Source organism: Triturus cristatus, chromosome 8, assembly GCF_964204655.1.
Source record: "Triturus cristatus chromosome 8, aTriCri1.1, whole genome shotgun sequence".
Taxonomy (NCBI): Eukaryota; Metazoa; Chordata; class Amphibia; order Caudata; family Salamandridae; genus Triturus; species Triturus cristatus.
The window spans coordinates 1,245,933,403-1,245,958,099 of NC_140591.1; the positions used below are offsets into that span (position 1 = coordinate 1,245,933,403).

Consider the following 24,697-nt stretch of genomic DNA (forward strand, 5'->3'; position numbering starts at 1 on the left):
AGTGGGGGGAAGCGCAAGGCTCCCCTCCAACCCTTCCCGGTCGTCAGTACCCCATTCGAAAGAGTCGGAATCGACATCGTGGGGCCCCTGGATCCCCCCACCTCCCAAGGTCACCGTTTCATTTTGGTCCTAGTGGATCACGCCACCCGATACCCTGAGGCGATCCCCCTACGCACCGTCACGGCTCCCGTGGTGGGCCGAGCCCTGATGGGGATCTTTTCCCGGGTGGGTTTTCCCCGCGAGGTCGTGAGCGATCGCGGCACTAATTTTATCTCAAAATACATGACGTCCCTGTGGCAACAATGTGGGGTGTCCTATAAGTTCACCACCCCGTACCATCCCCAAGGGAACGGCCTAGTAGAAAGGTTTAACCGGACTCTGAAGGGGATGATCAACGGCCTAGAAGAACCCCTCCGGCGTAAGTGGGACGTCCTGCTCCCCTGCCTCCTGTTCGCTTACCGGGAAGTCCCACAGAAGTCCTTGGGGTTCAGCCCGTTTGAATTACTATATGGGCACCCCGTCCGAGGTCCCCTCAGTTTGGTTAAGGAAGGGTGGGAGGCAGCACCCCAGACTCCCTCACGAGATGTGTTCCAATACGTTCTGGCCCTCCGGAACCAGACCAGGAAGTTCCGGAAGCTGGCCGAGGCCAACCTGGAGGCAAGCCAAGAAGAGATGAAGCGCTGGTACGACCAGAATGCCACTCTGGTCGAGTTCCAGCCGGGCCAGCAGGTATGGGTCATGGCCCCCGTGAAGCCTGGCGCCCTCCAGGACAAGTGGACCGGGCCCTTCAAAGTGATTGAGCGGAAGAGTCCAGTCACGTACTTGGTGGACGTCCAGTCGCCCCGGGATCCCCTGCGGGTCCTACACGTGAACCGCCTCAAGCCTCACTTCGTACGGACAGAACTGAGCCTCCTGCTGGCCATCGATGACGGGGCCGAAGATGAGTCCGATCCCCTCCCGGACCTCCTGTGTGTCAAGGAGAAGGATGGCTCTGTAGAGGGAGTGAACCTCTCCCCATCCCTCACTGACCAGCAACAAGCGGACTGTCGCCAGCTCCTAGGACAATTCTCCGACCTCTTCTCCCTGATCCCCCGAGTCACCGACTGGTGTGAGCACTATTTTAAGCGTTCACCCCAGCGCTTCAAACGCACAACTTTACACACGCAGTTTCACGTATTTACTCATGCACCTGTGTTTGACCCAGGTTCATTCTAAGCTTGATGTTTTCGCATATATGTTGAATTCACTGTCGCATCACAACGCGTGGTGTCTCTCACCATCCAAGTTTACTTGTATTTTATTTTTCACTTCTCACCGTTATTATCTCTTAAGTTTCACCGTTACTGTGCTTCTTCTCGTTTCATTTTTTACTGCAACACTGTTACATATACTCTTTCGAGTAACACTATTTAGTTTAATTTTGACCTTTCACGGAAGGGCAATGTCATTTACTCTTTTGTATGCTTTGTTTAATTATTGTATTTTAAGGGGATTAGCAACATGTTCTCCTATTTCTGTTACAGGATTCCTCCTGATGAAGGGTTTTACCCGAAATGCATAGAGGATATCCGTTGATATCGTTGTGACTTAACATTTGAAGTTTACAATATGGCAACATACTTTTCATTATGAATAAATGAACTTTTGACTCAAACTCATGCTTGTGAAGATTGGTAACTTCGTTACCCCATAGTGCTGTGCGCATAGAGGGACACCACCCCGAATGGGGCAGTGCAACTAACATTCATCTACCGACCTAGGTTCAGGGGTCGCTCCTCTAGCTGCACGCTAATTACCTGCTAAGGATTTAACTAATTTTTTGACAAACAATTGGTGTGCGTGATATCTATCTCTTGACTTTCTACATCGCTCAACCACTATCACAGCACCCATGGCCTATCAAGACATCACCAACCTCACAGATAAACGAGCCGAGACGTTCGCGTTCGGCGAAGATGAAGCTCAAAGGATCTACTCATTAATAGGAGACATCGAAGCAACCCCCTCAGGCACAGGCACCATACAAAGTAACATTAAGCAACTTCTGTACTTGACGAAACGTGAGATCAATCAACGTCTGCACGCTAGCACAATGATTCAATATCACCGAGCACAACGAATTCCGAGAGGCCTACGTATCCCTCTCAAACCATCTTTGTGCAAAAATGACCCAAAATTTGTCGACAGATGGTATGGGATCCTTAATAAATGTTCTCTGGATCTCATATTACTGATAATCGAGGAACTATCCAACATCCTAGAAGACTTGAATACAGAAATTACTCAACTCAAAAATGAATTGGCCACAAAAATGTCTTCAGATGATCTATCTCAAACTCTCAATGATATCAATGAACAACTCGAGAAACACAAACAAGAAGTGAACGAGAGAAAAATTTGAAAGTTCCGACGTGACACGATCGATTATAAACTGGGAGAGGTTTATAATTGGGCGGAGATATACTCCCGAAGAAGACAGTTCAAACCCATGTCAAAAGCATCTGATACTGATACATCTCCAGTCTCTAGTGACTCAGATACTTTTCGTCGAAAACCAAGAAATGTTTTTCAAAAAGATCGACAACAACCACAAACAACAACAGATACTGAAATTCCCTCAACCTCAACTTCCACCCCTTTATCTTCTGCGGTCCCTTTTTTAGGGACAGGCCAAAAAGATCAAGGAGACCCAGGAGGGGCAAAAAAAGCAGTTCCACCACTAGACAAGAGAACTACAAGGAGCCAGCGGTGAAGGATTGTGATAACTTGGTTATTAACATTTCTACAAGCACCTTTAATAAATCACAACTACGCTTACTACAGAAGGGGTCATCTTTTGTTCCCACCTATTCCAGTAACCTTATGGAAGCAGAGGTAAGCCTCCACAAATTCATGCGGAAACTCAGACTTAGACACTTCTTTGACAACGTCCTAGACACTTCTTTGACAACGTCCTTATTGAACCTACAAAAAAAAACGAAAACACATTAAAAGGACTATCATCAAAGAGTACTTTTGTGGCTCCAGTGAGCCACAAGATTCTTGATACTTTTGAGACTTTGGTAAAACAAGATCTTCAGTCGGTTTTCAAACATCGCAAACCTAGACATCCTAACATTACGACAAAAGACAAATCATTGCTCAAACAACTGGCAAATAATCCTGACATCACCTTCCTCGATGCTGATAAAGGCGGCGCACTTGTCGCCATGGATACTACACACTACATTCGAAAATTAGATGAACATGTGCTAGATTCAAACACCTACTCTAGACTGGATCACAACCCTACATCGGCTATTTTGAAAACATTACAGATCTTGGTGGACAAAGCAGTCCTATCTGGTACCATTGGTGATACGGAAAAGAAATTTCTGATTTCTAGATTCCCAAAAAATCCATCTTTACGCATGCTACCCAAGATACACAAGAACTTATTGGATCCTCCTATGCGGCCCATTGTTTCCACCAGAGGCTCGCTCCATGAACCAGTTGGCAAGTACATAGACAGACATCTTCAACCTTTAGTGCAGGCCATGTCTACCTTTGTTAAGGACACCACGGATTTTTTGAATATCCTCTTGAACTTCAATATTCCATGGGAAACTGATATGTACTTCTGCACTATAGATGTGACTTCTTTATATACCTCAATCCCCCATGACATGGGGCTGGAGGCTACGGAACATTTTCTTTTGCAATCACAGACTCCTCACGATCTACACGTTTTCTTAATGGAGCTTCTACATTTTACACTTTACCACAGCTATTTCTGTTACAATAATCAATTCTTCCTTCAACTGAATGGAACTTCGATGGGCAATTGTGCAGCCCCTTGCTATGCCAACCTGTTCATGCATAAGTTTGAGTTGGATCATATTCTACACACCACACCATGGGTAAACCACTTGTTACTGTTTGTTCGTTACATTGACGACATTTTTTTAATTTGGAAAGGTCCCAAGCCCATCCTGAGTGAAGCGATTGAGGATCTCAACACTATCAACGACAGATTGAAATTTACTTTTCAAATCAGTGATACACACATAAACTTCCTTGATGTTTCCATTTACATTGTTAATCAACACATTCAAACCACCCTGTACAGGAAGGATACTGATAGAAACAACTTGCTACACTACCTCAGTTTTCATCAGCCATCACTGAAACGTCACTTACCATACTCACAGATCCTCAGGATAAAACGCATCATCTCTGAGCCGGATCAACTGAACCAACATACTTCAGACATGGAACGACGCTTTACTGAGCGGGGCTATCCATCACAAATTCTAGAGAAGGCTATTGAGAAATCGCTAAACAAACCAAGGAGATCATTATTAAACAAACAACCGACATCCTCAGAACCACATGCGAGATTGGTTATGGTGACCAAATTTTCAACTGAAAGTTTCAACATACGAAAATCAATCCTTAGGCATTGGCCTTTGTTACGTATGGAGCCTGACTTCAACCAAATTTTTTCAGATCAACCACTGTTCGCCTATGAAAGAAGCAAAAATCTCATGGATCTTCTGAAACCAACAAGCTCACCACAGTGTATTTCTGAATATAAGGGCACCATACCCTGCCATAACTGCGGCAACTGCAACAACATTATCAAAGGCAACAACATACAGCACCCAACCAAGGGTCACAATATTAAACTCTTTGTGTCAGCAACTTGTGATTCCAAAAACGTAGTGTACATGTTGAAATGCCCATGTGGTCTTCCATACATTGGGAAGACGGAAAGAAAGATGAAGATACGATTAAATGAACATAAAAGTAATATCCGAAACAACAATCTCAAATCTTCAGTAGCAATACACTTCAACGAACACAAACACAATGTCAGTCAACTACGCTTTTTGGTGTGCGAGACAGTCCCATTAAAAGATGGATGTGACAATCGAAAATTCTTGATCCAAAGAGAAACATCTTGGATATATAAAATGAACTCGATGGTACCACATGGTCTGAATGACCGCCTTGAACTCAGTTGCTTTATTTGACTTTGCATCGATGCCTGTGTGAAAACTCATGTATTTACGTTTAATTCTACAATGTTTTGATTACCTTTTAATGCTTTTTTTAATGTTATTGTTTTTTCGTAATCTTTCTTTTCTTTTAACCTTCTTCAACCATTATTTTTTATACTTTCGTTTTCAACGTTTCTAACATTTCCGAACTTTTTTCCCTATTTTATTTTCTTGAACATTTCTTTTGAACTTTGTTATCCCTTTCAACTTTATTTACTTTCCTAACTTTATTGTTTCCGACATGTCTTTCATTTCAACATTCCCTTTTTGGTAAACCTTTGTTATCACATAAATCTCTTGCTTTTTTCTTTGGGTCACATTTGCCGATAAATAGTACAACTACTAACACACTTTGCATCTTTAAGATGGCCGCCGCACTTTGAGTCCTCTTTTTTTGTTTATCACTCAATTTCCTATTTAACATGGTGACCGTTACAATTCACGATCTTCCGGATCGGCACAATTTCACCATGCCCGTTTCACCAACGAATCGAGGTAATTTTCTTTTCTAACCCGGATTCCTTTGACCCTGTTCCTTTGATCTTATCACGTTTATTAGCCTGTTTACAACGCTTGAGCACTATTTTAAGCGTTCACCCCAGCGCTTCAAACGCACAACTTTACACACGCAGTTTCACGTATTTACTCATGCACCTGTGTTTGACCCAGGTTCATTCTAAGCTTGATTTTTTCGCATATATGTTGAATTCACTGTCGCATCACAACGCGTGGTGTCTCTCACCATCCAAGTTTACTTATATTTTATTTTTCACTTCTCACCGTTATTATCTCTTAAGTTTCACCGTTACTGTGCTTCTTCTCGTTTCATTTTTTACTGCAACACTGTTGCATATACTCTTTCGAGTAACACTATTTAGTTTAATTTTGACCTTTCACGGAAGGGCAATGTCATTTACTCTTTTGTATGCTTTGTTTAATTATTGTATTTTAAGGGGATTAGCAACATGTTCTCCTATTTCTGTTACAGGATTCCTCCTGATGAAGGGTTTTACCCGAAATGCATAGAGGATATCCGTTGATATCGTTGTGACTTAACATTTGAAGTTTACAATATGGCAACATACTTTTCATTATGAATAAATGAACTTTTGACTCAAACTCATGCTTGTGAAGATTGGTAACTTCGTTACCCCATAGTGCTGTGCGCATAGAGGGACACCACCCCGAATGGGGCAGTGCAACTAACAGTGTCCATGACGTGGACACCGGGGACAGCCCGCCAGTAAGACACCGGGCCTACCGAGTCCCTGACCGAGTCCGGTCCTGCATCCAAGCTGAAGTCTCGAAGATGTTGACCCTGGGGGTGATCGAGCCATCCGATAGTCCCTGGGCCAGTCCCGTGGTCCTAGTTCCGAAGGCAGCGGCCCCCGGTGTCGCCCCCGAGGTCCGATTCTGCGTGGACTACCGGGGGCTCAATGACGTCACCCGGGCCGATGCCCACCCCATACCCCGAGCCGACGAGCTCATTGACCGACTCGGGGCGGCCCGGTTCCTCAGCACATTCGACCTCACCTGCGGATACTGGCAGATTGCGCTCACAGAGGAAGCCAAGGAACGGTCCGCCTTCTCCACCCCGGATGGGCATTATCGCTTCTGCGTAATGCCCTTCGGAATGAAAAATGCCCCGGCCACCTTCCAGCGACTGGTAAATAGGGTCCTGGCCGGGATGGAACAGTTCAGTGCGGCCTATCTAGACGACATCGCTGTTTTCAGTTCCGGATGGAGTGAGCACCTCCAGCACCTCCGGAGAGTGCTAACCGCCCTGCGCCAGGCAGCCTCACAGTAAAAGCCAGCAAGTGCCAGATTGGGCAGGATCAGTAGTCTACCTGGGGCACCAGGTCGGGAGCGGTCAGGTCGCCCCTCTACAGCCAAAGATCAACGCCATCCTAGCCTGGGAACCACCCACCCCCCAAACGGAGGTCCGAGCCTTCCTGGGCCTCACTGGCTACTACCGAAGATTCATCCGGGGGTATGGCAGCCTGGTTGGCCCCCTCACCGAACTCACATCAAAAAAACAGCCCAAGAGGGTGCAGTGGACGACTGCCTGCCAGGAAGCGTTCGATGCCCTAAAGAAGGCCATGTGCACGGCCCCCGTCCTCCAGGCTCCCGACTACTCCAAGGAGTTTGTAGTCCAGACCGATGCCTCCGAGCATGGCATTGGAGCCGTCCTATCCCAGGTGAATGACCAAGGCCTAGACCAGCCCATCGCCTTCCTCAGCCGGCGGCTGTTGCCCAGAGAACAGAGGTGGAGCACCATTGAGCGCGAAGCATTTGCCGTAGTCTGGGCCCTCAAAAAGCTGCACCCTTACCTGTTTGGCACCCATTTCAAAGTACAAACCGACCATCGGCCCTTGCGATGGCTCATGCAGATGCGAGGAGAAAACCCCAAGCTACTGCGGTGGTCAATCTCCCTCCAGGGGATGGATTTCACCGTAGAACATCGCCCTGGTACGGACCACGCCAACGCTGACGGCCTCTCCCGGTTCTTCCGCCTCAGCGAAGAGAACCCCCCAAGATGATGGGTAGTTCTCTCCGGCTTTCAGCTGGGGGGGACGCGTGTTAGACCCGGCCTCGTAGCATGGCTCTTCCTGTCCTCGCACTACCTAACCTGGTACCAGGGACCCCAAGCACACGGCCCAGCCGATCCTTCCCACCAGAACACACACACGCAGCCCGGGCCTCCCCGTCCATGGCCTCTCTCCTTTCGGCCACCCCGGGCACGCGTGCCCACTTCGTGCACCAAGATGGCCGCCCGGCCCCAGCACAACCCGGGCCTAGAGGCGCCACTCCGGCTGGAGGACATCACGCTTCCAGGGGATGAGAGAGGGAGGAGCAGTTTCTATCGCACCTCTGAACTCCCCTGGGACGATGGGTTTCGATCGGCCCTCCGGCCTCCCTGAGGGCTGGCTCCACGCCTGCTGGGTGTCTGGGACTCCTCCCGACCCGGCCCTGAAAGGATCAAAAGACAATAGCAGGAAACCTCGACAAGCGACCCCCAGGTGACAAGACCCCTGCCTGCACAGACTCCGGACATCAAAGAGGGGTCGACCTATAACAAGGGGTGCTCTGGGACTGTCCGGCAGATTCGCCTTGGAACATCTGAGCCCTGCTGAGTGACTCGCGGCTCCCCGAAGAACGTAAAACCTCCGAACTTGTGCTTGAGCCCTGCTGAGTGACTCGCGGCTCCCTGAAGATCGCAAGACCTCCGAACTTGTGCTTGAGCCCTGCTGAGTGACTCGCGGCTCCCTGAAGATCGTAAGACCTCCGAACTTGTGCTTGAGCCCTGCTGAGTGACTCGCGGCTCCCCGAAGAACGTAAGACCTCCGAACTTGTGCTTGAGCCCTGCTGAGTGACTCGCGGCTCCCTGAAGATCGTAAGACCTCCGAACTTGTGCTTGAGCCTGCTGAGTGACTCGCGGCTCCCCCTGACTCTCTTTGGTCCCGCCGGACCCCACGACGACAAGCGTATCCCCCAGCTCGAGGATTGTGAGCTGTGCGCCGGGTACGCTCCTGCATTGGATCCGTTCCCCCCCAAAGACTGTCCCGCTACCTCCTACCCCCGCCAAGACTCTGGGAGCCCACGCTCTGCTTGTAAATATCTGCCTTGCTGATCATAAAGATCCTGCCACTTCGATTTGATAAAGCTTGAATCCTAAGAACCCTCGGTGTGGTGTCTCTTTGTCGTGTGGTGCCAAGTGTACGACCCTAGGTACGAGATTCCTCCCCTGCGGAATCTCCCGCCAGTGCCCGGCTACGATACCTTGAGGGTGGGTCTCAGGACAGTCAGGGCCCCCTCCGGGCTCCTCTGAGGTCGCCTTCTAACAACGAGTTTCTCGTGCCTTATATTCCTCCGAACTAGAGTCCTCATCTGACTCATGAGGGGCAGAAAGAACAGTATACGGAGGTGGAGGACGATCTAATAATAAGGAATCATCTTGTGGTTTATTAAGTATAGGATAAAGGGGCCGCCGAACAGCGTATTGGCCAGTTACCTGTAAATTGAGCTCCCTATCTTCTCTCTCTTTTAACTCTTTTATTTCTTTGTTCTTCAGCTCTAAAGCTTTCACATAAATGTTCTTTCGCTGTTCTTTTTCAATCAAGCCTTGTTCACGCTTCATTCGTTCACGCACTTCTTTCTCCCACATTCGTACACAATCAAACATATCTTGCCTAGTCTTTTGCTTAAACATACATTGTTCCAAATACTCAATCTTTCGTAAATCAAATGACCCATACACAGGCCAACGCAACTCAGGATCCTTACGAGTGTATTTATTCCATAATGTGCTGTACATTATAGAAGAAAGACCATACTTAATATACATATCCCTATTAGGCGTCCCCTCTGGGGGGGCCGGTTGTGCTTCATCAATTATCAAATTGGTACCACTACAAAAGCACACATCCTACGAAGTGTGCTAAAAACAGGCATGCCAAAAATAGTGCAGAATATGCAGTATTATAATCAAAGTAGCACTTAAGGTACCTTTAGGACGATGTGCCGTTCAAATCAATTCAGATAGAGAAAATTCTCCTCATTACCTGCCTATATAGGTTGCAACTTATATATAAATATATATATATCATAACAAACCAAGTTGGCCAACACAAAATGCGCAATCCAAAAGCCACAGTAAGTGTTACTAAACTACCTTACCAATGCCAGGCATCAAAACCAACAGCAAGCGCCGCAGAAGGACACTTACCAATCACTTGGTGTCCAGGTTCCAACTGCCAAGTTCTAAAATCGACCAAATGGTCACTGCACGGCGGATCAACAGAAGAGATCTCAGTCGAAGACCGGCACCACCTGGATGGTCAGATCAGAAAGAAAGGAAAAACGCCGTGGTTGTCAAGACTCGGGTCTCATCGGGCAGCGATCGCGTCCAGAGCGAGATTCCAATCCATCGTCGCGACCAATCCTTTGGGCATCCGAGTCACTGATGAGCCCCACGGTTGGGCGCCAATTTGTAGAAGTGGGCCTCAGCTAGGCCTACCAGTGCAAGGGGTTCGCCCTTCTCTGCACAGAGTCCTCAGACCAATAGGAAGAAGTTGGCACAGAAACTGGAATAGAAAATACAAAGTTTAATAAACCTCATGAGGTGGAACTACATTCAAACCGCACCCTTCGGTATTGAGTGAAGTAGCACACTGAACAGAAAGAGCATGGTCCTTTTATACCCACACAGGGGCTGAAAAAAGGCGGTACAAGTATACATGAGAAGAGTTATGCACATAGATGGTCATACAGAAATGCACAGTCAACAGTAAAGGAGGAGCTAGCAGTTGCTGACTCTGGTAGAAACAACCTGACAGCTACAGACTAAAAACAGATGCATGGACAGTTAGACTCTGCTACTCTGCACATGCGCAGAAGAGTCTAAGTATAGCCAGTCCTTTAAACAGAACACCAGGGTAAACAACAGTGAAGAAGGAAACAGCTCTTGGTGAGCACATGGCAGACAAAATGGCTGCCAGAAATACAAATGGTTTCCACAAAATGGACAAGATAGCCTCTAAATACGAGATGGATTCCGCTAATGCTAATCCAATCGCCGCCAATTTACAACAGGTTTATAGGGGAATAGGGTGGGAAGTAATTTAATTGTTATTAGGTAATTATTAATTGGTATTGAAAATTAATTGGTTGTTGATTAATTATTAATTGGCAAATAATTTGTATTAATTGGTAATTAATTTGTATTACTTGTTTAATTGATAATTATGTTAATTGTATTAATTTATTATTTGTAGCGGGTTGTGGGTTTATAGGGGAATATGGTGGGAAGTAATTTAATTGTAAATTAATTATTGATTTTTTTCTGTATATTGATAATTTATTATTAATTAATTATTAATTGGTATTTGCATTTATTAATTTTTAGTATTGAAAATTAATTGGTTGTTAATTAATTATTAATAGGTAATTAATTAAAAACAATATTTGTATTTATAATTAATTAATTATTAAATATTGTGTGATTGGTAATTAATTTTATTACTTTTTTCGTTGGTATTAATAATTAATTTCTTTTTAATAAAATATTAAATTATTATTTTCCCTACTATTGCACTCACTGGAGTGGGAATAGTAATGTTTACCCCTACGCTATCCAACGCTTTCCCTACTATTGCACTCACTGGAGTGGGAATAATAATGTTTACCCCTACGCCATCCAACGCTTTCCCTACTGTTGCACTCTTTGGAGTGGGAATAGTAATTTTTACCCCTATGCTATCCAACGCTTTTCCTACAGTTGCACTCACTGAAGTGGGAATAGTAAATTTTACCCTCCCATTATCCAACGCTTTCCCTACTGTTGCACTCTCTGGAGTGGGAATAGTAATTTTTACCCCTACGCTATGCAACGCTTTCCCTACTGTTGCACTCTTTGGAGGGGGAATAGTAATTTTTACCCCTACGCCATCTGACGTTTTCCCTACTGTTGCACTCACTGGAGTGGGAATAGTAAATTTTGCCCTCCCGCTATCCAACGCTTTCCCTACTGGTGCACTCCCTGGAGTGGGAATAGTAATTTTTTACCCCTACCCTATCCAACACTTTCCCTACTGTTGCACTCTCTGGAGTGGGAATAGTAATTTTTACCCCTACTCTATCCATTGCTTTCCCTACTGTTGCACTCTTTGGAGTGGGAATAGTAATTTTTACCCCTACGCTATCCAACGCTTTCCCTACTGTTGCACTCACTGGAGTGGGAATAATACATTTTACCCTCCCGCTATCCAACGCTTTCCCTACTGTTGCACTCTCTGGAGTGGGAATAGTCATTGTTACCCCTACGCTATCCAACGCTTTCCCTATTGTTGCACTCTTTTGAGTGGGAATAGTAATTTTTACCCCTACGCTATCCAACGCTTTCCCTACTGTTGCACTCTCAGGAGTGGGAATAGTAATTGTTACCCCTACTCTATCCAATGCTTTCCCTACTGTTGCACTGTTTGGAGTGGGAATAGTAATTTTTACCTATACGCTATCCAGCGCTTTCCCTACTGTTGCACTCACTGGAGTGGGAATAGTACATTTTACCCTCCCGCTATCCAACGATTTCCCTACTGTTGCACTCTCTGGAGTGGGAATAGTAATTTTTACCCCTACGCTATCCAATCCTTTCCCTATTATTGCACTCTCTGGAGTGGGAATAGTAATTTTTACCCCTACGCTATCCAATCCTTTCCCTATTATTGCACTCTCTGGAGTGGGAATAGTAATTTTTACCCTCCCGCTATCCAACGCTTTCTCTACTGTTGCACTCTCTGGAGTGGGAATAGTAATTTTTACCCTCCCGCTATCCAACGCTTTCCCTACTGTTGCACTCTCTGGAGTGGGAATAGTAAATTTTACCCTCCCGCTATCCAACGCTTTCCCTACTGTTGCACTCTCTGGAGTGGGAATAGTAATTTTTACCCCTACGCTATCCAATCCTTTCCCTATTATTGCACTCTCTGGAGTGGGAATACTAATTTTTACCCTCCCGCTATCCAACACTTTCCCTACTGTTGCACTCGCTGGAGTGGGAATAGTAATATTTACTCTCCCGCTATCCAAGGCTTTCCCTACTATTGCACTTACTGGAGCGGTAATAGTAAATTTTACCTGCCCGCTATCCTACGCAAAAAATATTGAATATTTTCAATTAATATTACGTTAATATATATGTATTCATTTTTTTTTTACTTACATTAATTATTTATTAATGTTAAAGTTATTGAAGTATTTTTAAGTATGTTTCAGTTAATTATATGTATTATTTCATTAATTTTACATTACTTTTAAGACATTTAAAAAATTCGATATTTTGACTAACTATATTTTTTACAACGATATTTTGGATTCTATGTTTTTGTACTTACCTGTTTGGAGATAGGGGTTCGATATTTTGGCATTCTATATTTTTTCCTCGATATTTTGGTAGGTCGATCTTCTCCTTCTCGATATTTTGTCAGTGATCCTTCTAAATTGAGTATTTAGGGGCACCCTTGAACCTTAATTCTCAGTTCCAGATGACTTGCGGAGGAAGAGGACAAAGAAGAGCTGTGCAGCAAAGAAGACTGAAGAAATCCACTGACTTGGCCCAGCCGTACCGGCCTGTCTGCAGCCCTCGAAATTCGGCGAAAATCGACGATTCGTCCAGCAGCCCAGCAGCCTCCAAAACCCTCAGGAAGGACTGCTGCCTTTAACAAACATGAGAACTCCTGAGAACAGTGGCCCTGTTCAAAGAAGAAACTCCTAGAAAGACTTTTGTGACCTGTGGAACCGCAAAACCTCACTTCCGGATCTACCACTGCACCTGATGCCTCCACCCCGAGTCCAATTAGGCAAGCGAGGTTGCCCAGTGATCCAGGGCCTGAGTCCATTGTGGGCTGACCCTTTCTGGACTCCACGAGCACACCTGTAGCCTCAACATGAAGGACAGCCTCACAGCGACCAGCTCCGGTAAGAATTTTCCAATGTCCAAAGACAACCCTGCACCCACTGCCCCCAGGCCTTGAGGACACCGACCGACGGGGTTCAGGTGACCCCCAACATCCAAAATGACCTGTCCAGGAACCGGTTTTCTTTGTCCAGCTTCCTGTTCCTAGCTTACAGCCTTTGCTTGAGACTGTTGTCCTCCATTGATTTGCATTGGGCACCCAACGCTGTGTTGGCACTCTGCACCTGGCCGCTCCGTGCCGCTGAGGGTGTATGTTTGGTGCTGCCTTATGACCCCTCGCTCCCCCCCCCCCTCCCCCCCAGTGCTTGCCCTAAGCCCCGGAGGTTGCCCTCCAAATCCGGTTTACTTACCTGTAATTGCCACGACTTTGAGTGCCCCCACGGCTCCATTGGTTAACATTGGGCACCCAACTCCAAATCTGACCTCTGCACCTGTTCACCCTCGTGCCGCTGGTGGTGCATTCTTGGTGCTCTTTCGAACCTTGCCTTGTTTTGAACGTATCCCCCGAAGACTGGGTTTGTGATTAAAGTACTTACCTGTGAAATTGCATTTCTGTTTTCCTCCCATCGGATAACATTGTTCATTTGTAATATTGCACAAGTGTATTTTTTTTTTTACCTGCAGAGTATTGCTATTTCTAAAGATGGTATCAAACTGCTGAACGGAAGTCCTGCACTAAGTATTCATTTACTACATTGAAAAGTATAGCCAGTTTGAAAACTATATTTACCTACAACTAAGTTTCTTTGGTTCTAGTAATAAACGTAACAAACTATATTTTTACTACCCATTGGTCTGGACTTAGTCATTGAGTGTGTGTAATCTTTTCTTGCCTGAGTATGTACAACAAATGCTTAACACAGTCCACTGATAAGCCTAACTGCTTGCCCACACTACCATAAAAGAGGGCATTAGTATTATGTACTTTAGCCTCTGTATAGCCTCTGGGGATCCACTGGACTCTGCACACTATACCTTACTTTGGTATAGTATATACAGAGCCAGCTTCCTACTTGTACAGTACACACACAAAACAACTGTTTTACTGTGGAAAAAACTGGTCGCCCAATTGGCGGGTACAGGGTTACACACTGAACCCCTTAACTATGTCAATACTGGAATTGTGCAACCAAAGTGGCCACTCACAGGGTATCAAACAACTGGTTACATTAAGCCTGACTTGTATCTCAATTCGAAATTAAGGAATGGTGTTGCAGTGTGCAGCTTTAGTGAAGCTGCCACTTTGTTGCCTTTAAAACTCTTTAGGGGCACACACAGAGCCTGCTCCATGAGGTAGCCGTCTGCCCTCCTGGAGAGACGTGCTAACGACTCTCAAAAAGGAGAACAATGAGGGGTTGCAGACAAGTCACTCGGGTGTTAGCCTCAAAAGGCAGGCTTCAAAGGTGAAGCCACCTTTGAAGCGCATATGTGGGACATTAAAGGAGGAGGGGTCTGCCCCATTGTGGATGTAGACAGGCTGGCCGGGGAGCAGAGAGGGGAAACCAGTTGCGAAACCGGTTTCCCCAGAGGCGTGTAGCCATGAGGTAGCCAGACCCGGGTACACCAAGAGATGGATCTTGCCATCTTGGGAGTGGGCAAAATAGTTCATCCTGTGATAGCCAGATGCCACACTCCACATGAAGTGGTCACTAGGTGGGATGAAACCTGGTAGCTCATTGGCTACCAACTGCTTCCTGCCCTGAGGGCATTTTCCAAGCATAAGAGGAGCACCCTTGGCTCCCAGGCCTCAGATCCCAACTGAATTGGAAGAAGGACCAAATAATGACTGCCCTGCTGCACCAAGGGACCAGCAAAGAGAGCCAGCACCAAAAAGGGTTGCACCTTGTGCCTAGCAATAGGAGGAAGTGTGCCTGCCATGACCTGCTCAGGGAGAGGCTGTCTCCAGAGCCCAGTCAAGCAAGAGTACTTCAAGGGCCACCTGACTGGTCTATTGTTAGCAGCACAGGGACATAACAGCTGAAGAAGCCTGCTGGGGCAAGTTAGTAGCCCAAAGTCTTCAAGCTGCTACCACCACTGCAGGGCAGCACAGAGTACCAAGACCTGATGCACAGAGTTGCACCTGAGTTTGCTGCACCCAGGAGTGCTGTCGGAGAGTTGCTGGGATCCTCAAAACAACAAAATGCCTCTCAACAACAGCACATTGAAATGAAACAATGTAACCACAGGACCTCTGTTTCCATATGAGTTAATCAAAATGTATTCATCAATATAGAATTCCATGCATTTAATTGAAAAGCATTAAAAAAGTTCTTTTCACCACACTCACACTGATTTTTCTTTTTAAAGCATATCTCCACCCACCGTCAGTTCACTTTCATACACATTCCATCCAGCCATTACTGACATGCTTTCACAATCATCCACTACTCTCACTCAACACACATTCCAGCAGCCTTCCACCCAACCCACTTTACACGAATACAAAACAATACCCAAAAAATACAATGACACTATAGGCCAAGTAGGTAAAAAAAATATACAACATTTTCAAATTTGATCATATTATGTACACACAATTGGCCACACACAGGTCGACGCGTTTCGAACCCCCCAATATCAGGGGTTCTCCTCAGGACCGACAAGCTGCAACAAAAAACACAAGACATATATCTTGATTTTTAGGAAACATAAATGGCCCCTCTCTCCTGCCCTGCCCCTATGGCCACAGTCAGCTTACCTCAATCAAGTCACTAGATCAGCCGATCTAAGTTCCGATTAAAAACATACTCTTTCTGCAAAGATAACAATATATTTCCCATAAATGTCTGGATCACACAGTGTTTTGGACAAAATCACAAATCTTCAATAGCAAAATATTCTTACATTAATAGCGGCCAGCTAATGTACACCGCACGAGGTTATATCCCCACTGCGTTGTATAGAGGGTAGTTTCTTCAACTAGGAGTCCTGCCTTGAACCCGGGAGACAAAAGAAGAGAAACCAATTTAAGAAACTGTAGGCTGTAGTCAACAGAGCAGAGACTCCCTGGAAATGTGGAGGAAGAAAGGGATGAGGTGAACGCCACGTCTGATAGAGACTTCTAGCCGCAGATTCACTGCCTTAGAATTATCCCCAGGCGTCAGACTGGGTCCGGACATTTTTCGTAAGCAATACCACTGCACACCAGTATGTGCCATCTGCTCCTCATGGTGTCAGCGTCATTCGTGCCGGAATTGAGTTGCACAGTGCCTATATAGGTGCCAACGTAGCATGCTACCGTCCGTTCTTTGCTTTCTGCGCCACTGTAGGAACCTGGCTCTTTACGAGACTTATCAATAAGTTGATATAATTTGTAAAGAGTCCAGGGGTTCCCTTATGAGTGGACAGGGGCTTGCTATGCAATCCCAAAGTGCTCTATTAGGGGGTAGTGTGGTCGAGCAGCCTTAGGCTTAATACAGAGGAGTGCAAGTCGTTTGCAAATGCACACTGATTTAAAAATGACTTAACAACTCAAGTAGATGATCCACACCAATTTACAAAAATAGCAAGTATCTTTATATATGTTTAGGCATCAGAAAAAAATTGTTCAGGTAAGTACACTTTCAAATATAAATTCCTCTCACTTTAAAAAGTGGACACAATGCATGGAAGGGAGAACAGTTTCTTCAAACAGGTACAGTACATTGACCTACAGAACTAATCTCCAGGAGTTAACTTTAGTAGTGGGCAAGGTCCAAGGCAGCACTAACCCTACACCACCAGCGGCATTAGGGCAGAGGCTGCAGGGTGTAAATCAGTGTTGGAAGCCCAATAGGTTTCAATGGGGATCGGTCACTGTAAAAAGAGGCTGGAGGCTCTGGCTATATGAAGCCAGTCGGGGTGAACCAACAGGGTGTTCAAGGCTTACAATCCTCGTGGACATAGGGACACCTGGGGTCCTCTTTTCCATGGCCCGGAGATGACAGATGCAGAGTTATCTTTAGATGTCTGGTCCTCTTACCAGCAGAAGTCGAGGGGACTTGCATGCAGAGGCTGTAGGTGATGTCTGGGAATCCAGGAGGGGTCTTCTCTTTGGAGTTTCTGCAGGATGCAGGGAACAGTTTCACTGTTCTTCTGGAGTTTTGGTTTTTATTAAAGGCAGGCAGTCCTCCAGATTTTTGAGGCACACAGCTGCAGGACGAGTCGTCTTTGGCACAGGTTCGACAGAGAACGGCAGACAGAACATCAGGGCTGGGGTCAAGTCAGTTGTTCTCTTCAGTCTTCTGCAGCTCTTTGTAGGCCTTCTTCGTACGTTGTCAGGATCTGCTTCTTTGGTACCAGGGACTCCCCTAAATACTGAATGTAGGGGCATTAGGGGAGTGTAGAGTAGTAGCCAATGGCTACTGACCCTTGGAGTCACTATGCCCCCTATATGACCAATTCCTGTGGTAAGTAGGCATAACTCTGTCCCAGAATCCCTAAGTATGTCCTCACAGAAATGGCTACTCCAGAAAAATCGTGCCCACCTTAGGGGTGATACTAGCCTGGAGTGGCGACGCCAACCTGACTAGCTAATTTTCTCGCTTGTCCAGGTGCCAAGGGAGCTCTGGACATGGGGGGGGGGGGTGGCTTCCTCTCCTTTGAGAGAAGCCAGATAGCATTCCAAAGGTGGCAACTTCTTTGAAGCTTGCCGGCTAAAAGGGGCTTGGTGCATTGGGCAATTCCAGGTTCGACTAGTGAATTGGCGTTCGAGAAAAGTGTTTTCCTTAACTCCAGAGGGAAATGTGACCTCTGGTGTTCTAGTCAAAACCCCCACAACCGAGACAGCTGAACACTCTGATGGGACCAATGTTTTATTTATAAAGCACAAGTAGTAGCAATACCGGCAGAGCTAGGAGTTGGCAGTTATGCCTGAGGACAATGTGTTTTTAATGAATGACATCAATGGTTTTTGCATAACACGCGTGAAAGATTTCTTGGGTCCTGATGAGGCCGCAAATAATAAAAAGGCCGTAAAGCGTCGACCATTTTCCCTCTGGGAGAAGGAATAATCTACTGATACAGGAGGAATTAATGACTTTCAGTTAAGGGACTGAATCAAAAAGTCTGAGAAACGGAGGAGGAGCCTAGCCTGCAGCCGAGATGGCCGCCTAGCTCTTCGGCTCCGCCGACCCTTTCGCCCTTCGTCGATATCCTGGCAAGAATCCTGCGCCTCCGAGCTTTACGCTTACCTGCGCCACGTCCCTGACCACGATACTTTGACTCCGGTCGAAAACGGAGCTGCCCCGGCGGAGTTGGGCCCCGGTCTCCGTTCCGGCCTTCCAGGCGGTCGCAGCCGGGCCATTGTTTAGTGGGGACGGCCGGCGGCGACAACGATAGCAGCGGCCGCTGTGGAGAGGGAGCAGCCGGTACACTGGACCTGGAGCGCGGCGCTGGGATCCTCACAGCAGCCTTCTTCATGCTCGGCTGCCCAGCGCGCCCCGCTCGCAACATTGTATCCAGCTCCCGTATACTGTATCCCGGTCCAGCTGGGAGAGGGCCGGGATCGCTTCTTTGTTGCAGCCTACAGCAGCGGACGCCATCTTCTGCATCGGAAGCCCTGGTCTCGCCGGTGGGTTTCCCTGCACCACAGATTCCCCTGTCCTTGAAGCCTTCCACGACCGGCTGCCTCCACGTTTCCTGCACCACCGGGGCTCCGCAGAGAGCTTATCACCTTCCAGATACTGATGGTTGGTGAAGGGGGCTTGCTTCCCGGGGCGCTCGATGGTTGCTTGCCTAAGATGGCGGACGCAACAGCACCCTCCATCCTTGATCCACCGCTGGGGCTTCGCGACATCCTGGCAGCCCTGGAGGACCTGTGGTTGGCCTTCCGCGACTCTGCCACTGGTTTGGAGGACCGGTTTGATCGGACTTTTTCAGCTGGCCGTGAGGATTCTCCAGTGCGGCATCTTAAGCCGCATCTTCAGTCGACTGTTGGTGGATCACCCGAGTTGAGGTATGTGGCAGTGACGGGGGGACGTGTCCCAGTGCCCGCTGCGGTACTCCTCGGCTCTGCCCTGGAGGAGTCTGACAATCCTGCTCCCTTGGTATGGCCGGAGCTTGTGCCTCAGCCGCCGTTTTGCCCATCTCCTTTGTCCATTGGTGCCACGTCTCTGAGCGTCCTCCTGGACTTGCTTCCTGTACATCGGCCGGCCGCTACTCTGGGATTTATGCATCGTCCTGCTCCCTGTTGTGCTAGCCACCGCATAGCAGCGGCGCATTCTGTGGTCCTTTACTATCGAGCTTTTCTCCAGTTTGACTTGTCTCTTACCCCTCGATTGCTGCAACGGACTCCATGGTGGCCCATCCCGTCCAGGTTGGCTGTACTGCAATTGGACTCTGTTGGACTGCAGATTCGAAGGGGCCAAGGCTGAGGAAGGGGGTTTTTCTTGTTGCACATTGATACGTATATGGCTGGGACTGGGACTTGTGACTGTTGGAGGTACATGTAGCAAGGTGTTAGGTCGGGGCCTGGGGTTGGGTGACCGCGGGTAACGATTTTGCTTGTATTGAATAGATCCTTGGCCCTCCTCCGATCAACCGTGACATTCTTTTTCTTTTTCTTCTCTTTCTCTTCTCCTACATTTCGGGTACTCTTTTGGGGCGACAGACACACTGCCAGGGGGGGTAGGCCGTAGCCTCTGCATGCGTGTAGGGTGGGGGGTATATTTCCTTGTTGGTTTTTTTTTTTCTATGGGCCTCCTCTTTCTTTCTTTCTTTTCTCTCTTTCTCTTCTCCCTTTCTACTCTTTACCTTTCTCGTTTGTTCTTTCCTTTCTTATTTCTTGGGTCGGGGGGAGGATTGGGAACTTGTGGGTAGTGCTTGGGGATCGTCATGTGATATGCTTCTTTTCTATCCTGATTTTATTGAGTGCGATTGATCACCTTACGGATAATGCTTGCTGACTCTTCTGATGATCGTTGCCCACTATAGTCCTAACTGTATTGCTCTGATTCGGATCCTTTCAGACCTGTTGCTATGGACTTATCTCAAAACTTTATAAAACTTAAACCTCATCATCCTGGCGCTCGGCGGCACAATTGTGTATAACGTAATCTGGTCTATTCGTGCTTGTACTGATATGCTGCTGAATCGTATAATTGCTTGCTGATGTGCCCTTTTTTGTCGAGGCCGGCCTGGGGGTTGTAGGCCCGTATTTGTCTGCACATACTGTTAAATAAAGGTTTTCCAAAAAAAAAAAAAAAAAAAAAAAAGTCTGAGAAACGATTGTGATCCTTACAATGTATAATTGTGGTTGGATTTCAAATGGATGTGGTGGATGAATGGAACCAACGATATATATATATATATATATATATATATATATATATATATATATATTCAGTGAAAAAACCATAGGTTTCACACATGTTATAGTTAGCTGGAAATTTTACTGATAAAAAACCAATGAAATTCCCCCTTTATAGTTAGTGCAGGCAACTATAACTCACGCGACCGCAATCCTCTGCTGATGACATATGTGTCTTTATGAAAAAAAAATATTTGTAATATATGTATAGCTAAAATTTAATGGAAGAAGACATGGGCAAATAAGTGTCTAAATACAGTATTAGCATCAGCAGAAGATTGCGGTCGCGTGAGTTATAGTTGCCTGCACTAACTATAACGGGGGAATTTCATTGGTTTTTTATCAGTAAAATTTCCAGCTAACTATAACATGTGTGAAACCTATGGTTTTTTCACTGAATTTGCAAGGTTTTTTAAATGCTAATTCCTAACTATAACGTGTGTGAAACCTATGGTTTTTTCAGTGAATTTGTACGGTTTTTTAAATGCTAAGTTACTTTACGCCATTCGTGGCGTGCGCGCCCACTTAACGCAGTTCGTTCTGTGCGCGCACGGTGCGCTTCGCGCACCGCGCGCCCACTTTACGCAGTTAGTGCCGTGCACGCACGGTGGGCACGGGGTACGCTACGTGCACCGCGTGCCCACGTTACGCTAGATGGGCCATGTACGCACGATGCGCTTCGCTCACCGTGCGCACATGGAGGACATATGATGCGCTTCGTTGTGAAAGGTAATATTTTAATTTTTCACATGTTTGATATGCCATGCACAATTGGTGCCCTTTGGGCACCATTTGCACATGGGGGGGGGGGGAAGAGTATGGATATTTTTTTATTTTTTAATATTTTTTACCGTACGCGTACGGTAAGCGTAATCGGCGAAATTATCGAAAAAATTTAAATTCCGTTTTTGGCCTTGGGGGATCTTTGAGGACTCCCTCAACATGGCTAGGTGCTTAGGAGCTGTCTAAACAGCCCCTTTACATGTTTTTGGCCTTTGTTTTTTAACCCCCTCTCAGACTGCGAGAGAGAAAATGGTGGCCGCCGCTTCCTGGTTTCGACCGATTCGAATGTTTACTAAGATCTAACAGCCAATCAGAATCGCGCTCGCGCACGGCGGCGTGCGCGTACGGTAAGCGCACCGTAAGCGCACCGTAAGCTGGCTCAGATATATATATTGATTTAAAGGCTATTTTCTCAGAATGTACTGAACAGATTTACACCAAACCTACAAAAGGCACTTCCTTGACCTGTAGACTACCTCTCTGCCAAATTTCAAGGAACTCTGTTCAGCCGTTCGGGCTGTAGCTGTGTCTAAAGGTCCTATGGAAAAATGCATGGGAAAAACGCGTTTTGGGACCCCCCTTTTATCTCAGCCCCCGCTTGACGAATCCCCCCCGAGACTTTCAGGGTAGGAGCGGAGCGTAGCGCCCCATTAGTTTTGAAAATTTCGCGAGGATTCGTCGACCGGCGCCAAAGTTATTCCAAATAGAATGTTGCGGTTTTCCTATGGAAACAGGGTCCCAACTATAACTACCTACTGGCGACCGCCAGTAGGTAATATATATATATATATATATATATATATATATATATGCAATAGGATATGTATGAATATCTCGAAGAAGGGCCAAGAGAGACAATGATTGTGCATACTAGAGGCTGGTAGGTTTTCAGGGGGCACCTCTAAGGTGGCCTCTGAGTGCATGTATTGGTAAATCCGACACTGGTATCAGTGTGGGTTTACTAATACAAGATGTTTGATACCAAGCATCCCTATTTTCAGTTGAGCCATCATGTAGCTGGGGGACCTTGTTTTCACCAGTGTCCAGCACATGTTCTAAAATGGCTTCCGAGGTCCCTTGTACTGGTAGTAATAGGACTGGCCAGCACATGGGCATATTTGCTCACGCCGGTATGCCCTTGTAGGAAGCTGGCTCTGTATATGCTTTACCAAAGAAAGGTATGGTGTGCACAGAATCCAGTGATTTCCCAGAGGTTTTAGAGGTTAAAGTTGATAATACCTTACTCTCTTTTGTGGTAGTGTGGTTGAGCTGTCAGGCTTATCAGAGGGCTGTGTTAAGCATTTTTTTACACACTCAGGCAACAAATGATTACACACACTCAGAGACTGAATCCAAGACCAATTGTTTTGTATAAACAATATTGCTTTGTTACATTTATTTCTAGCACCAAGTGAAACTCAGTTACAGGTAAGTACTAGTTTAAGATAGCAATACTTTTCAGATACAGTAGAATGTGTTTGCAAAATAAATAAGAATACTTTATAGTGATACTGAAAATACTTTGTGGTGTCAATCAACAGTAGAAGAAACTTAGCATTGTAAAAGAGAGACACTGAGTGTAATACCAAGAAATAATACACAATCTGTAATGGCAGCTTATATGTGTTAGGTGAGGGGTCTCTGAACGTGGCACAACACATGCTGCAGCCCTTAGAGACCCTCTCTGGTCACAAGGCCCTTGGTACCACTGGTATCTTTTACAAGGGGCTTATATGTGGGCCAGAGGTGTGCCGATTGTGGAAACAAAAGTACAGTTTCAGGAAAGAACACATGCACTGGGAACATGATTGGCAGGGATCCAGTGCACATTCAGTCAACGTGCATCAGAAATCAGACAAAAAGTTGGGCCCTCACCCTGCAAAATGGGGTACTTTCCTAGAGCCCTCACATGTGATTTTCAGCAACCTACCTTAGGGCTGTCAGGTCTGCTGTAGGGGTGACTTACAAATATTACATGCAGTGTTAGGGACATGGTACACAGGGATGTGTGACATGTTGTGTTTTCACTTTTGTCTGCATCACAACACGCAGCCTTGCATGTGCTTGGTGAGGGGTCCCTTAGGGTGGCACAATTTGTGCTGCTGCCTGTGGCGACCCTCTTTAGTACCTCATGCCATAGGTACCGGGGTTACCATTTACTAGGCACTTACAGAGGGTGCTAAAGGTTTTGCCAATTGGGTAAACAATTGTACATTTTTAGGGAAATAACACTGTTACGGGGAACCTGGTTAGCTGGGACCCAGTACACTTCAGTCAAAGTTGCACCAAAATCCAGGCAAAAAGTGTGTTGGGGGTTGTACTGCAACCAAAACCCAGTTTCCTCTAGCCAGTCAGTGCAGATCTGGAGGGAGCTACCCGCAGTCATTTTTTGACTGACCTTATTTCGACTTTGGTCAAAGTGTTTCTTCGAAACCTATCTCCTGGTGCGGCAGGGATGTCCACAAGAAGGCAGAATTCCAGCCCTGCTGCACCTGTCACAGGCAAATGTCTGTGACGGACCTGCACCTCATCTGCCTCAGGTGTCTTGAGCTCAACCATGACGCCAAGACCTGCGTCAATTGTTGCACCATGCACCCCAAGGCCTTGAGGGAACGATCCCTCAAGCTCCTTGCCACTTGACGTGTTATGGTGCTACATTGTACATCCCGGTCAATAGGGAGGTCCTGGGATCGATTGCAGAACCATCGATTGTTGTGGAAGTCATCCCACTCTGGTAAGTCCCAGAAGAAGAGTAAGAAATCGAAGAGGTCTTCAACTACACCCAGTCTGTCAAAATCATCCAATGAGAAAAGGGAGTGTAGTAACTCGAGGCCTAGCTCAGCGGGTGAGCCTGGGCCTTTGCCGCACCTCCCTACGTTTCCGGGAGCCAGAGTGACCCCTGCCCAGTTCCAAAAATGTTATGAGGCCATGCACTTCATATTTTGGTGGCCCATCCTCTCTGAACACTTTTGGTGAGTCCATCCCCTGCAGCAATCAGGTACCTTGGAACCACGGGTGGATCCGGACCAGCGCCGTTTGTACCACCTTGACCTTCCCTGACTCTGGTCCTGATGTCAACGCTCCTGCTGCCACCAACGCCTTCCGGCAGCA

General features: G+C 46.6%; 1 long non-coding RNA gene across 1 annotated transcript in view; it reads right to left on the reverse strand.

The window, feature by feature from the left end:
• Positions 1-24,697, reverse strand: part of LOC146805669 (uncharacterized) — a 198,682-nt gene that overhangs the window by 11,134 nt on the left and 162,851 nt on the right. Inside the window, exon 2 of the long non-coding RNA XR_014967871.1 lies at positions 9,769-10,126. This is a non-coding gene — a long non-coding RNA (uncharacterized LOC146805669). The remainder of the gene's footprint in view (positions 1-9,768; positions 10,127-24,697) is intronic.